The sequence below is a fragment of the Podarcis pityusensis genome, assembly GCF_964106645.2.
Source record: "Podarcis pityusensis genome assembly, chromosome: Z".
NCBI lineage: Eukaryota > Metazoa > Chordata > Lepidosauria > Squamata > Lacertidae > Podarcis > Podarcis pityusensis.
Genome location: NC_138044.1, coordinates 12,956,343 through 12,970,399, shown reverse-complemented (window position 1 = coordinate 12,970,399; position 14,057 = coordinate 12,956,343). Strand labels below are relative to the sequence as shown.

The 14,057-nt window shown below is 45.6% G+C and overlaps 1 protein-coding gene across 1 annotated transcript in view; it reads left to right on the top strand.

Moving 5' to 3' along the window:
• The window catches only part of ENTPD8 (ectonucleoside triphosphate diphosphohydrolase 8), a 32,461-nt gene that overhangs the window by 756 nt on the left and 17,648 nt on the right, over positions 1-14,057 (top strand). The gene's annotated exons all lie outside the window — the stretch shown is intronic.

Genomic DNA, 14,057 nt, shown 5'->3' with positions numbered 1-14,057 from the left:
TTAATGGAGTTTTGACTATTGGCCAACATGCTGCTTGTCGGTTCCCTCGTGATATCAACATGGCTGCTAGCCATGACAGTTATAGAGCATCAAGGTTCAGGAGCAGTCTATCTTCAAATGCCAATTAGATGGGAAGCAATGGTGGGAGTAGACAGTTGCTTTCATGCCCTGCCTGTTGAATCCTTGCAGGTCGTTATGGGAAATGGGAAGCAGATATTTCATGGGATCTGGGTCTGATCCAGCATGGCTCTTTTATTTTCATTCATACAAAGTGGTGCTCTGTTTGTTTGTTTATTTATTTTATTGATTAAATGTTTATACGTAATATGAACTTTTCATAAAAGTGAATCAAGTCAACAAAATCATAATCAGTAAAAAGCAAAATAAAACATAATAAAAAACCCAGTAAAACAACAGTAAATACCAGTAGGTTAAAAGAAAATTTTATCCTGCGGAGGCCTGTCTAAGTGGTATAGTTTTTAGAAGGTGTTTGCCAAACCTCTACTGGCAGGGAGTTCCCCAGGGCAGATCCTGCCACACTAAAGGCTTGCTCCTAGTGAAGACCAACCTCAGAGATGTGGGGCACCACTGGAAGTGCCCCATTAAGAGGTTCTCGGCTACTGAGATGGCGAGTAAGGGATCAGGTAATCCTGAAGGTACCCTGGGCTCAGGCTGTCTAGGACTTTGTGGATTAACACAAGTACAGTGGTACCTTGGGTTACATACGCTTCAGGTTACAGACACTTCAGGTTACAGACTCCGCTAACCCAGAAATAGTACCTCGGGTTAAGAACTTTGCTTCGGGATGAGAACAGAAACCGTGCGGCGGCAGCGGGAAGCCCCATTAGCTAAAGTGGTACCTCAGGTTAAGAGCAGTTTCAGGTTAAGAACGGACCTCCAGAACGAATTAAGTTCTTAACCTGAGGTACCACTGTACCTTGAACCTGGTATGGTAGCAAAATGGCAATCATTGTAGTTTTCTTTCTGCTCTGATTTGCAGAGAACAACTTGTGTCTTGGCTTCACTGTAGGCTGAGATAACGGCAGCATTCCTTGTCAAAATGATGGTACACCTGCCATGTGTCCGCAGGCAAAGCATTTATTTAGAGCATTTGCAGCCTGCTCTAGAGGAGAAAAGCAAACTCTGGCACCAATTCTTAAACTGATTGCCACAGCCACCAATGGCAGTTTCGTTTATTTAACAACTACTACTACTACTACTACTACTACTACTACTACTACTTTGTTATTTCTATCTTGCCCATCTGGCTGTGTTTCCCCAGCCACTCTGGGTGGCTTTCAACAGAACATTAAAAACAGAATAAAACTTCAAACATTAAAAACTTCCCAAAACAGGCTGCCTTGAGATGTCTTCTAAAAGTCAGATAGTTGTTTATTTCCTTGACATTTGAAGGGAGAGCATTCCACAGGGTGGGTGCCACCATCAAGAAGGCCCTCTGCCTGGTTCCCTGTAACCTCACTTCTTGCAGTGAGGGAACCGCCAGAAGGCTCTCGGAGATGGACTTCAGTGTCTGGGCTGAATGATGGAGGTGGAAACGCTCCTTCAGGTATACTGGGCCAAAGCCGTTTAGGGCTTTCAAGGTGAGCACCGACACTTTGAATTGTGCTCGGAAATGTACTGGGAGCCAATGCAGGTCTTTCAGGACCTGTACTATATGGTCTCAGAGGCCGCTCCCAGTCACCAGTCTAGCTGCCGCATTCTGGATTAGTTGTAGTTTTACAACTATAAATTGCACAAAATGTTTTGTGCATCCGTGCCTAATCTCGCCCTGAATGAATGAATCTTTATTTGCGTCAGCCATTGGCCATAGCAATAAAACAATAATATGATATACAAAGAATAGAAATAAAAAGTCGATTATATAAAATAAATTTTAGGGTTTTGAATTAAATAGTGAAATAGTGGATCTTATTTTGATTGCCCCAGCTAAAAACCTTGCAACCTTTGCTGTCACCTGCTCCTCTTGATCTGCCAAGATAAAGGACACTGTGGCAGTGGTTGGGCGACCTGGAATGGACAATAAAAGAGGGGTGATAATCTCTCCCTTTTCTACTTTTTTTTTATTAGTGTGTGTTTTTCTTTTTGTAAATCTACCAAATTTTGTAAATCTACCAAAATATAAAATAAAATTGGGATTAAGGTTTTTTCTCAGGACGGTGGAAGCCGTGTGTGCTGTGTGCCGTTGGTGAAGTGGTGGTCTTCTTCTTCTGATAGGACATGCTGGGGGTGTGTGGAATGGGGGTTTGAGGAGGGTTAGCTGAAAATGTCCCTATTTTCACCTGAGGAATGTTGGAGGGAATGTTAGACCAGCTTCCTCTTTGTTATCCTTCCACAGGTAGGCTAAGGCCTACCTGTCCAGACAGACCTTTGGAAATTTAAGGAGCAGGCGACACTGATCACTGACTGGGCTGTGGTCCAGACAAGCAGGATTTTAGTAACTGGTTCCAAATGTGTTCTGATGTATTTCAATTATTGTTTTTAACTAGTCTGTTTTTATGACTCTATATTTTACAACTGAAGTTTTTAAATGCTGTGAGCCACCTTGAATCCCAATTTGGGAGTAAGGTGGGATAGAAATGTAAGAAAGAAAGAAAGAAAGAAAGAAAGAAAGAAAGAAAGAAAGAAAGAAAGAAAGTCTGGGGAAATTTGCTGAGGGCCAGACAAAGAGGTATGGAGGGCCGTATTTGGTTCTCAGGTCTGAGGGATACAGCAAACATCCCACACACATAGCAGCAACACATTTGCCTCCCCAACGTAATACAGTGGTGCCCCGCAAGACGAATGCCTCGCAAGACGAAAAACTTGCTAGACGAAAGGGTTTTGCATTTTTTGAGTCGTTCCACAAGACGAATTTCCCTATGGGCTTGCTTCGCAAGACGAAATGTCTTGCGAGTTCTTGCGAGTTTGTTTCCTTTTTCTTAAAGCCGCTAAGCCGTTAATAGCCGCTAAGCCGCTAAGCCGCTAATAGCCGTGCTTCGCAAGACGGAAAAACCGCAAGACGAAGAGACTCGCGGAACGGATTAATTTCGTCTTGCGAGGCACCACTGTAAGAGTATAGCAATGCTCTACCGATCTCTTAAAGCTCCATCATTTTAACAGTTTCATAGAAAAGATAATTCTGGCCAGGACAGATTCTCTAGTTTCTGCAGCACTGAGAGGTGATAAACCCTATCTGTAAAGTTCCCTCATCCACAAACGACAAATGGTTCCGCACCTCATATTCCAGGCAACTATTCTGCTTATGTTTCCTCTCCTTGCTACTATTTCCCATGATCTTTTTTGTTTATATGATGTTTTATTCTGATTTGGTTTCATCAATTGTTTGTAGCTATAAAGAGAAAGCAAGATACATGTTTATTATAATAATGATTTTAAAAGTGATTTCCAAATAAGTCATGTACAGAGGAAGTAAAAAAATAGATGGGCTTAAGTGTGACTAACATCTGGATATGATTATGTTGATACAGTACAAATAAATCATTATTTGGATAAGATTATGTTGACATACAGTACAAATAAATCATATACAGAGCAGACCCATGGAAATCAAAGGGAAAGTATGACTCACATTGCCAATTACATAATTATTATCATCATTATAGGAGCTCTGTCCTCCCTCAGGTGTATTCCTGCCAATCATTTTCTCTACATAAAATAAAAATGGTGAGTGATACCATGGAATGAACCAGCTTAGGTCCAGGGTCTACTTAGGAAGCTGTCATGATGACAGCTAGGTAGAATATTGATCTACCTAGCTCAGTATTGTCTACACTGATTGGCAGCGGCTCTCCAGGGTTTCAGACGGGGAGTTTTTCCCAGTAGTACATGGGTAGGAATTTAACTTGGGACTTCCTGCATGCAAGGCAAATGCTCTACCACTGAGCAACGACACTTCCCTCCTTGTGTGGGACACCTACCAGTTGACTACCAATTACAGACCAGGCCCCTAGCTCAGTAGAGCATGAGATTCTTAACCTCAGAGTTTCAGAATCGTGGGTTTGAGCCCCATGTTGGAGGAAAAAAGTCCTGCATTGCAGGGAGTTTAAGTAGATGACCCCCGTGGTCCCTTCCAACTCTTAAGATTCTATGACTTCTATGACTTTCTGTGACTCTGTGGTTGATATAAGATTAATACTGTAATAATAATAATAATAATAATAATAATAATATTTCTTAATTTATACCTCACCCTTCCTGGTTCAAAAACCGGGCTCAGGGCGGCTAACAACAAATTTAAAACACTTAATTGTAAAAGCAGCATAAAATACTGTGTAAAAACATGAATAACAATAAAATTCAAAGTTCAGAAATCACTTTGCGGGAAATCCATATAATAAGCATTCGATAGTCACCAGGGCTAGCTGGCTGAATTAGTCCTACTTGGGCCAGCAAGGAGGCCAGGGGAGAATTAGCTGTGGGGTCTCAGAGTGGGTGATCTTCATAAAAGGGGAGGGGGAGGGAAGAGAAGGGAAGGGAAATAAAAGATCAGGCTGAGTACAAATTAAAGGCCAGGCGGAATAGCTCTGTCTTACAGGCCAGACAGAAGGAGATTAAATCCTGAAGGGCCCTAGTCTCATGGGACAGAGCATTCCACCAGGTCGGAGCCATCACTGAAAAGGCCCTGGCCCTGGTGGAGGATAGTCTGACTTCCTTAGGGCCTGGGACCTCTAAACTATGGTTATTCATGGACCTTAAGGTCCTCTGCGGGGCATACCAGGAGAAGCGGGCCCGTAAACACGAGGGCCCTAAGCCACAAAGGGCTTTAAAGGTCCATGAATTTAGGCTGCAATCTTGTACGCACCCAGGAGCAATGGATACTAGTCCATTAGTGCAAATATGGCTCAGTCTCACTGACTTCAGTCTGCCCTCAGCCACTTCCCCACTTCCTGCCTTCCTACTTACAACCAGTCCAGGAGATGGCCCAAGCTGCCAGCTTACTTCCTCTCCTTAGTCTCAGTGTTGCCTTTAACTCTGCAGGGAAGAGCATGGGGATAAAACTTACCTGGCTCTGCCTGTCAGCAGCTATGGCACCACCCTCTGTTTAGCTCCCTGCCTTCTGCCCTACCAGTCCCAATGAGCACCAGCCAACACAGCCTGAAAATAACTTGCATTAAACTCAGTGGGGCTGCACTGTTAAACTTGTGGCTCATTCAGATTACATTTGTAATCACTAAGGCTACCATACACCATGCATTTAACACACACACACACACACAGAGAGAGAGAGAGAGAGAGAGAGAGAGAGAGAGAGAGAGAATCATAGGAACTGTTGCTTGACAAGGTCTCTCTCTGTGTGTCTCTCCAGCAGTACAATGGCAGATTCAGAAGTGCAGGGTCCCTTCACGGTAATCACCCAAGCCTTCTATGATTACCAGGAACAAGCTTAAAACTTTACTCTGCTTATATTAGAACCGGATGTTTAATCCAGCTCTTGCAGAACACCAGCCAGCAGTCTCAATCAAAAACAGTGATAGGCTGATCAGAGAGGAGATAAGCATTCTTTCTAATAAAGTCCTTTACAAGGATCAGTGCAAGTAAAATAAAACAGGGGGGGGGGGGAGAACCAGTGCTTTTAAAAGTGAATTATTATACACAGCATATATGGGTGCTGCTTTGCATATCGTTCCGGAAACAATATTGTCCAAGGCCAGCCTCCTTTCAAAATGCAGAATATCACCTTTGTAGGAGGACAGATAATATTGCATGTTATGCACAGGAGTCAGCAGCTTGATGAGTTTCAGATGTTTTTTCTTGTCAGTCTGTTACTAATAGAACACCGGCTTCTAACTAAGGCCACATTCATACATTTAAAGCACCACTATACCACTTGAAATAGTCATTAAGTTCCCTCAAAGAATTTGGGATTCCCAGAGTTCCTGTGAAGAGATACTGACTGTTAAACCACTCTGAGAATTGTAGCTCGGGGGGGGGGGGGGTAATGGGATGTCTCCTGACATCTCTGAGCACCCTCAACAAACTACAAACTTCACAGAATTCTTGGCAGGAAGCCATGACTGTTTCAAGTGGTACCGTAGCACTTTAAATGTATGGTGTGGCCCAATAATGTATTGATTCTGCCTTCAGATTCCGATGATGATCCTTGAAGAAAGTTGAAGCAGAAGAGCTTGTAAGAGCAAGACGGGGGTTGATTTTGGGGGAACTTTCCTTGTTTTTAAAGGGTAGAAGCAGCAGTGCAGCCCCAGGAACAGGCCCGTTTCCTCAGCACCCTCATACAGTCACCCTAGACACATTTACCTGGGAGGAAGTCCCTTTGTACTCCATGGATCTTCTCCATTGAGTGGAAAGGGACTTCCTCCCTGGTACAGAAGCTGTTCTAGGGCAGCTCCACCGGTTCACCCACACAGGGCACTGAGTGGAGAGTGCGCCCAGTAACCACTTACCTCCTTCCCAAAGCCTAGTTAGCGCTTCCCCAGCTTTGGGAATGGGATGGGAGGGTTCGCACCTCCTTCCCAAAGCCGAGGACAGTGGCCTAGCTCAGGGGACCATAGTACCAAAGTCCAGCCCTACCAGGCAAATGTGATATGATGATTTAATGCGACCATAAATACAGTCATGCATCTCTTTATCGTCTAGGCTGTCTGCTTGTTGATGTTAAATGTCAGACAGGTGCCTAAGGTTGAGTTTTTACTCAGTAAAGACTGCAGACTGCATTTTCTTTCATTTGTTTGGAAGATTAGTAGTTCAAGGGCACTACGTTTAGGGGTCGGCATTGTACAGGAGCAACAGGCCCCTTCCGAACAACACACACTCCAGTGGGGGGCTGGATGACTGCAATTCTGCCCTTCTTCCCATGGGCATAGTCAAGTGGGGGGGGGGGGAGCTGACCCCCCAATCAATAAAAATAAATAAAAATGCATAGGTAACTGAGGTCCTGCTCCCCCCCTTTCCTACTTTCTCCCCACCCAGAGATCTGAACTGATTACTTACAGAGGGATTTTGGGTAGGGGATATCTCCCAGCCCCACCTGGAGATTGTGAGAATTGGGAATTTCTGCATGCAAACTACTCCTCAGCTATGGCCCTTCCCCTAAATATAATTTTTTATAAAGCAAGAGTCCTGAACAAAGAGCTGTTTCTTTAAAATAGGAACATAGACAGCTGCCTGATCAGCATCAGTCAGACCCATTGGTCTTTCTAGCTCCATATAGTGGACACTGACTGGCAGCAGCTCTCCAGGGTTGCAGGCCTGTCCCACCTATTCCTGGAGGTGCTGGGGATTGAACCTGCAGCCTTTTGCCTGCAAAGGAGATACCCTACCACTGAAGATTCCACCCCTTGTGCCAAAGATCTGGATGGATGACAGTGCTTGCGGAATAAGGTTCCAGTCCTCATGGTTCTGAGTATGAATAGAAAGCTGCCTTGTACCAAGCAAGACCATTGGTCCATCTAGCACAGTATTGTCTACACTGACTAGCAATGGCTCTCCTGGCTCTTTTCCCAGTCCTACCTGGAGATGCTGCTGGGGATTGAGCCTGGGACCTTCTGCATGCAAAGCAGATGTTCTACCGTTAAGCTGTCCCTTCCTCAGCATTAGGCTATTACTCATATCACAGGTGCGAGTGTGGTTTTAGAGTAAAAAATTTTTTATCCCTACTTCCCCATGTACCTTCAGCCTTCCTCCACACAAACACACACACACACACACACAGAGAGAGAGAGAGAGAGAGAGAGAGAGAGAGAGAGAGAGAGAGAAACCTATATTTTCTTGCTTTCCATGTCTGCCACTGAACCGACCAAACTTCCTGGATTTTTCCATATACCTTTGTTTCAAGTGAAATGACGCAAAAACACACTGCACCTAACCTTTCGAAAGCGAGACTTGAGACTTATCGCACGATCCATCTTCATTAAATAATAATAATAAAAGTAGTGACAGACCTCAGCTGACAACGTGACTGTGTGCATTAGACATTTAAAGTGTTTTTTAAAATATTCTGCTCTTGCAGGAGAACAACCTGCCAGGCCGCTGTAAACTTGTTCAAACAGCAATGTTCTTGCGCTGTAAGAGATGTCAACGCCACTATTTTAAAGGGCATAGGAGGCTGTTGCAGCCCAGATGTTATCTTGCAAACTCCCCTGACTGAACCCTGAGCCCCAATTAAAGGGGATGTCATGCGTGCCATACCCTTAACTGGAAGGGCAGGATACCAAAGGATGACCAATTCATTTATCATAAATTTATTTACATTATTACATGTGGCATTACAGTATTTATGTTTACTTGTGGGATTAACTTACCCCATACATGCCAACTTGACAACTTCACTCTCAGGAATCAGCACTCTTACAAGTGCAATGCAATACTTGCTCCACACCTGAAAGAAATTGAAATTTTAGCTTGGGGGCACTTACACTTTGGAACTCCCTGCCTATTGACAGCAGGTGGGCGCCTTCCACATCTATTTAAAACATTTTTGTTTAGTCAAGCCTATCCAGACATGTAGATGTGACTTGTTTTGTTTTTAGCAAGCGTTGATTTTAATCATCTTTTGAATATTTTGAATACCTGGTTTTTATCAATAATTTCAATGTTTTCTTTTATATAATTGTAAGCTGTGTAGGGGTTCTTGTTTTTCTGGACACCACAGTTTAAGAAAGATATTGACAAGCTGGAGGTTTAGGATCAGAGTTTTCCTTCTCCTATATGGGCTGCCTTCCCAGGTTGGCAAGTTCCATCTGCCCCTCACTTCCCTCTACAGCACATGCAGAAACCACCTTCTTGACCATTGGACCCACTATTGGTCCCATCTGCTCAACCCGCCGGAGCCTGTCTTTGCATTCAGGGAAGTCCCTAACTCACCAAGGGTTTGAGACTCATCAGCTACCTTCACCAGGTTTAGCTGAACCCAGTTGAAGCCATTCCTGGGTTGTGACCGCTGTCACATGCTGACAACTTCTAGGAACCACACATGAGAGCTAGGTGCAGAGTCAGGGCCAAAGGAGGACAAACTACCCCAGAAGGACATGATGTGTCACCCACCAGAGGTACTACCTCTCCCCTAACACTCCATACACCCCATTGTTAGATATAATATAATTAATAGAATACGGGGTGGCGCTGTGGTCTAAACCACTGAGCCTCTTGGGCTTGCCAGAAGGTCGGTGGTTTGAATCCCCACGACAGGGTGAGCTCCCGTTGCTCGGTCCTAGCTCCTGCTAACCTAGCAGTTCAAAAGCATGCCAGTGTAAGTAGAAAAATAGGTACTGCTCCGGCAGGAAAGTAAACAGTATTTCCGGGCGCTCTGGTTTCTGTCATGGTGTTCAGTTGTGTCAAAAGCAGTTTAGTCATGCTGGCCACATGACCTGGAAAGCTGTCTGTGGACAAACACCAGCTCCCTCGGCCTGAAAACAAGATGAGAGCTGCAACCCCATAGTCGCCTTTGACTGGATGTAACCGTCCAGGGGTCCATTACCTTTTACTTTAATGAATAGAATAGAATAGAAATATATGATGTGGGGCTTCTCCAAATGGCCCATTCATTCAGAATTAATCCCAATTTCCTTACACAAAGTTTATGTGATGGTTAGACTAGGTCTGGCTTTATTGAGTATTTGTCCTGCTTTGTTTGTGGGGAAGTTACATGACAAGGAGCATTCATTCTGAGTTTATCTTGATCTGCTTACAGATTATTTACTTGTCTTCCCATTAGTCATTTGTTCATCCCACACTTTCCAATGTGTTTTTCTGTCACTTTCTAAAACATAAAAAGTCATTGAAAAAAAATTGAAAACATAGGAAGCTGCTTTATACTGAGTCAGACCCATTGGTTCTTCTAGTCCAGTATTGTCTGCACTGGCTGGCAGTGGCTCTCCAGGGATTCAGGCAAGAGAACATTTCTGGCCCTGCCTGGAGATGCCATTGGGGATTGAACCTGGGACCTTCTGCATGCAAAGCAGGTTCTCTGCCCCTTCCTCACAGGACTCAGTCATCAGGCTCCCTCAGCATTCTCTTTGCCAATCTTCCCAGGGCATGTTAGAATAGGTGTACAGGACCCCTGGTCTGCTGGCTTAATTAGTGTGCCTCCACCCCGGCCATTTCAACCAAGCCACATCAAGTGTTGGGCATGTAAGGATGCAGCCAACCCAAAAGGGGTTTTTCAGGAAGTATCAATCAGCTGACCAGTGGCACATGCAAAGCCCTGTGCACCCAGATACACAACTCCGAAAGACCCAGCAATCAGCTGATTTCAAACCCTGCAACAGGGGATGATGTCATTGTGATACCAGGTGATTGACAAGTGGCCAGCACCACTCCCTGTCAGACTTCACCTGCCAAGGGTGGGGGAGGTAACAACCCGCTGGCTATCCAGATCTACCTCACCACACTTGGTTTACACAGACCAATGGGAAGGCAGCATATTTCATGATGGGCAGGTGTGACTGGTATCAAATCCTTCAGGTGCTCCTCCATCCGCATCCTGCCCCTCCTGCCCACGACTGGCTCTTTGGAATGTGCTGGTGCTGTTTGCCAAGGTTTTATTTCTGGGCAGAAGCCCAAGGCCTTGTTGAACATATGGGTGGATCCCTTTGTTGACCCTGTTTTTGTGAGCTTATTTATTGGCAGTGGATTTATCTAAGGCCTGTTATATATAGTTTCTTTGAAAGGGAATGTTAGACAAGCTATGCCAGCTGTCAAATGGGTGACAGGCAAGGAAGCTGCTGAATCAGACTCATTAGGCCATGGGTCGGCAAACTAAGGTCTGCGGGCCGGATCAGGCCCAATGGCCTTTTGGATCTGGCCCATGGACGGTCCGAGAATCCAGGCAGCCGGCATAGCGCGCACGATGGTTTTTGCAACTCAACCAGGCTTGGGGGTCAAAAGTGAGGCAGGCGGCTGCTTGAGGCAAGCCCCTTCTCTGTCTGTCATGTGCACGCAGCAATCTTTTCTTCCGGGGTGGGGGGTGGGGAAGAGGAAAAAGGAGCCACAGTTTGGATTTCCACAATGGAACTGCTGGTGACTGACCTCAGGAAGGGCAGTTGCGGGGGGTGCCTTGGGAACGACGCCCGCCAGTGTCTGTGGCGGCGGTGCTTCCCGCCGGAGGAAGCAGGGAGCGCCTGGGCGGCTGCACTCCGAATCCGTTCTGTGCTCTGCTGGGGAGGCTGCTTGTTATCTACACTGTGTGAGCCATGGAAAGGTAAATAGCTGCTGCTGCTGCCTCGTCTTCCCTCACACAGGAAAAAGAACGTTTTGGCTTGAGTGGCGCTGGTCTGACTTAGCGTGGCCGACGGCTTTTCCCTTCACCCACGCATACGCACACGCTCTCCAGGGCTGACAGGAATGGTGTGCTTACCTCAGCCCCCCACCCCACCTTATGAGAGAAATATTAACTGTCAATGTGTAAAACGCAAAGGAAGCAGCGTGGGTGTATGAGGGAACCCCCCCAAAAAAGAATCACATTTGGGCAACATTGGGGTTGGTCCCAATAAGGGTTTTTTGCCAAAAATGTGGGTCATAATCATGGCAATATATAGTCCGGCCCCCCGCAAAGTCTGAGGGACAGTGGACCGGCCCCCTGCTGAAAAAGTTTGCTGACCCCTGCATTAGGCGATCTAGCTCAGTACTGCCCACACTAACTGGCAGCAGCTGTCCAGGGTTTCATGGAACTGTGCGAGAGTTGTTAGAGAACCCTTATCCCAGAATTTTAAAGGAATATGGGTCTCCTCTTTGCACACTTAACAAACTACAGCTCCCAGGACTCTGTGGAAAGCCATGTCTGTTTAAAGTGGCATGATACTGCTTTGAATGTACAGTGCACATGTGGCCTCAGTTGCTTCACTAACTTTAGTTGGCTTGGGAAGAAATGGATGGAGGAGAGAAGAGCCATCAGCCATAGTAGTTGAAAGGAACCTCCAGGCAAGGGACAGGCAATTGTCATACAATGAGGTACTTTGTGAGATTACACAGTCTTAATCTTTTTTTTAAAAAAGAAAAGAAACACTTATGATATGTGAACTGCCAAATTCTACTTTTCAAGCAAGGGTAGGCCAGGAAAGAAAACGCAGGCAGAGAATACCTTTCAGAAGCTGGCAAGGTCTGATTGGGGAGGTGGGTTAAGGTAAGGTTACCAGGTTTTTTTCCAGTGAATCCAGGAACACTTTTCAACTTCAATGGATTTTGTCAGGGGACTGATTTGTAAATCTGGGGACTGTCCCTGGGAAACGGGGATGTCTGGTAACCTTAGGTTAAGGTGCTCATTTGTTGCATGTTATGGAAGAATGTCCTCTATTTGACAGCGTCCTCTATTTCTCTATTTAACAAGCCATCCCAAACAAGTCAACAACTTTAGGCGGGGATGCCAGTCATTCAGTTCCCAGCTAGCTGAAATTCACAAGAGGGGCATAAAGCCAACATTCTGTCTATAGTTCTATGCTCCCACCACCCGATAGAATATAGAGGTAGAGGTAGATTGCATTTGAACATAGATGCTCCATTCTTAACTTTCATGACTAGCAGGAGTCCTGTTGGATCAGATCAATAGCTTATCTAGTGCAGCATCCTGCATCTCCCAGTGGCCAGCCAAATGCCCCAGGGAATTCCACAAAGAGGGCTTGAAACCAAACAGTACTCAAAAAGTATTGATTGATTTTAATATTATCAACTTCTGTTCTGTCCCCTGCTGTTTAACGGAATTTGGAGGAAACCTGAAAAAGGCACGGCAGTTATTTCCTTGAAGAGAGGATTGGCGAAACCTGCCAAGCCCCCCCCCCCCAATATTTATCTTGCCACAACATATAGTAGACTTCAGGTTCGTTCTCAGCTAAGCCACACAGCAAACTCTGGTGTAGCCACCAAGACTAACACATTAACCTTCCTTTTCAAAGCCAAAAAGGCACCCACCATGTCTGTCTATGTTCTATCCTAGGGTTGCCATATTTCAAAAAGTGAAAATCTGGACACAAAGAAATTGTTTTTGACCCGCTTTTAAGAAAATTCACCAAAATCTACATTTCCGACAAGGGTTGCCATACGTCTGGGTTTTCCTGGACATTTGAGGGATTTCTGCCTGGACACGACTGCCGAATCCCAGGAATCACCAGGAAATTCCAGGCATATGGCAACCTTATATCCACTGGTGAAGGCATTGCAACTCTGGATAACAGTTCCTGGGAATCACCAGTGGGGGAGAGTTGCTCTAGCGCTCACTTCCTGCTTGCGGCCTCCCCATGGACATCTGTTTGGGCCTTTGTCCTAATCTTGCAGGGCTCTTATTATTTGCTTCTGAGGAAAAGTGCTGATTCACATGCTGCTTGGTAAACAAAGAGCTGGTGTGGTATGAGCTGAGTAATCACTTGTTCAAATGTCACTCCCACCATAGATGCATTAAATTACCTTTAGAAAGCACTTAGTAGTAGGAGTAGCAGGAGACTCTTTCAGGTGGTTCGCAATTTAACGGAACCACCTTTACCACCCAGGCCTTGTAAAGACCCCAAGATCTCCTGCAACGATTTTGCAAAGTTTTTTGCAGATAAAATCACTCATATTCAGAAGGAGCTAGACACCACTGTGGGAGCAGGGCCAGGGCGGGAGAGTGCTAGAGCTCTGTCTGGTCAAGTTGCATGGAATCAATTTCAATCCGTTACCCCCGAGGATGTGGACAGGCTGCTTGGACGCGTGAAACCAACCACCTTGGTCTCCTTGATCCTTGCCCATCCTGGCTAATAAAAGCAAGCTGGGAAGGGCTGGGCGATGGGCTCTGCGGGGTGGTGAATGCTTCCCTCTGTGAGGGAACATTCCCAGATCCGCTGAAAGAGGCGGTCATTAAACCGCTTCTTAAAAAACCATCTTTAGACCCGGCCAGTATGGCCAACTATCGCCCAGTCTCAAATCTTTCATTCTTGGGCAAGGTGATTGAGCGCGTGGTTGCTGAACAACTCCAGGCACGCCTGGAGGATGCGGACCATTTGGATCCCTTCCAATCGGGATTCAGGCCTCACCATGGGACTGAAACTGCCTTGGTCGCGCTGGTTGATGATCTCCGGGGAGCTAGGGACAAAGGTGAGAGTTGTTTCCTGGTT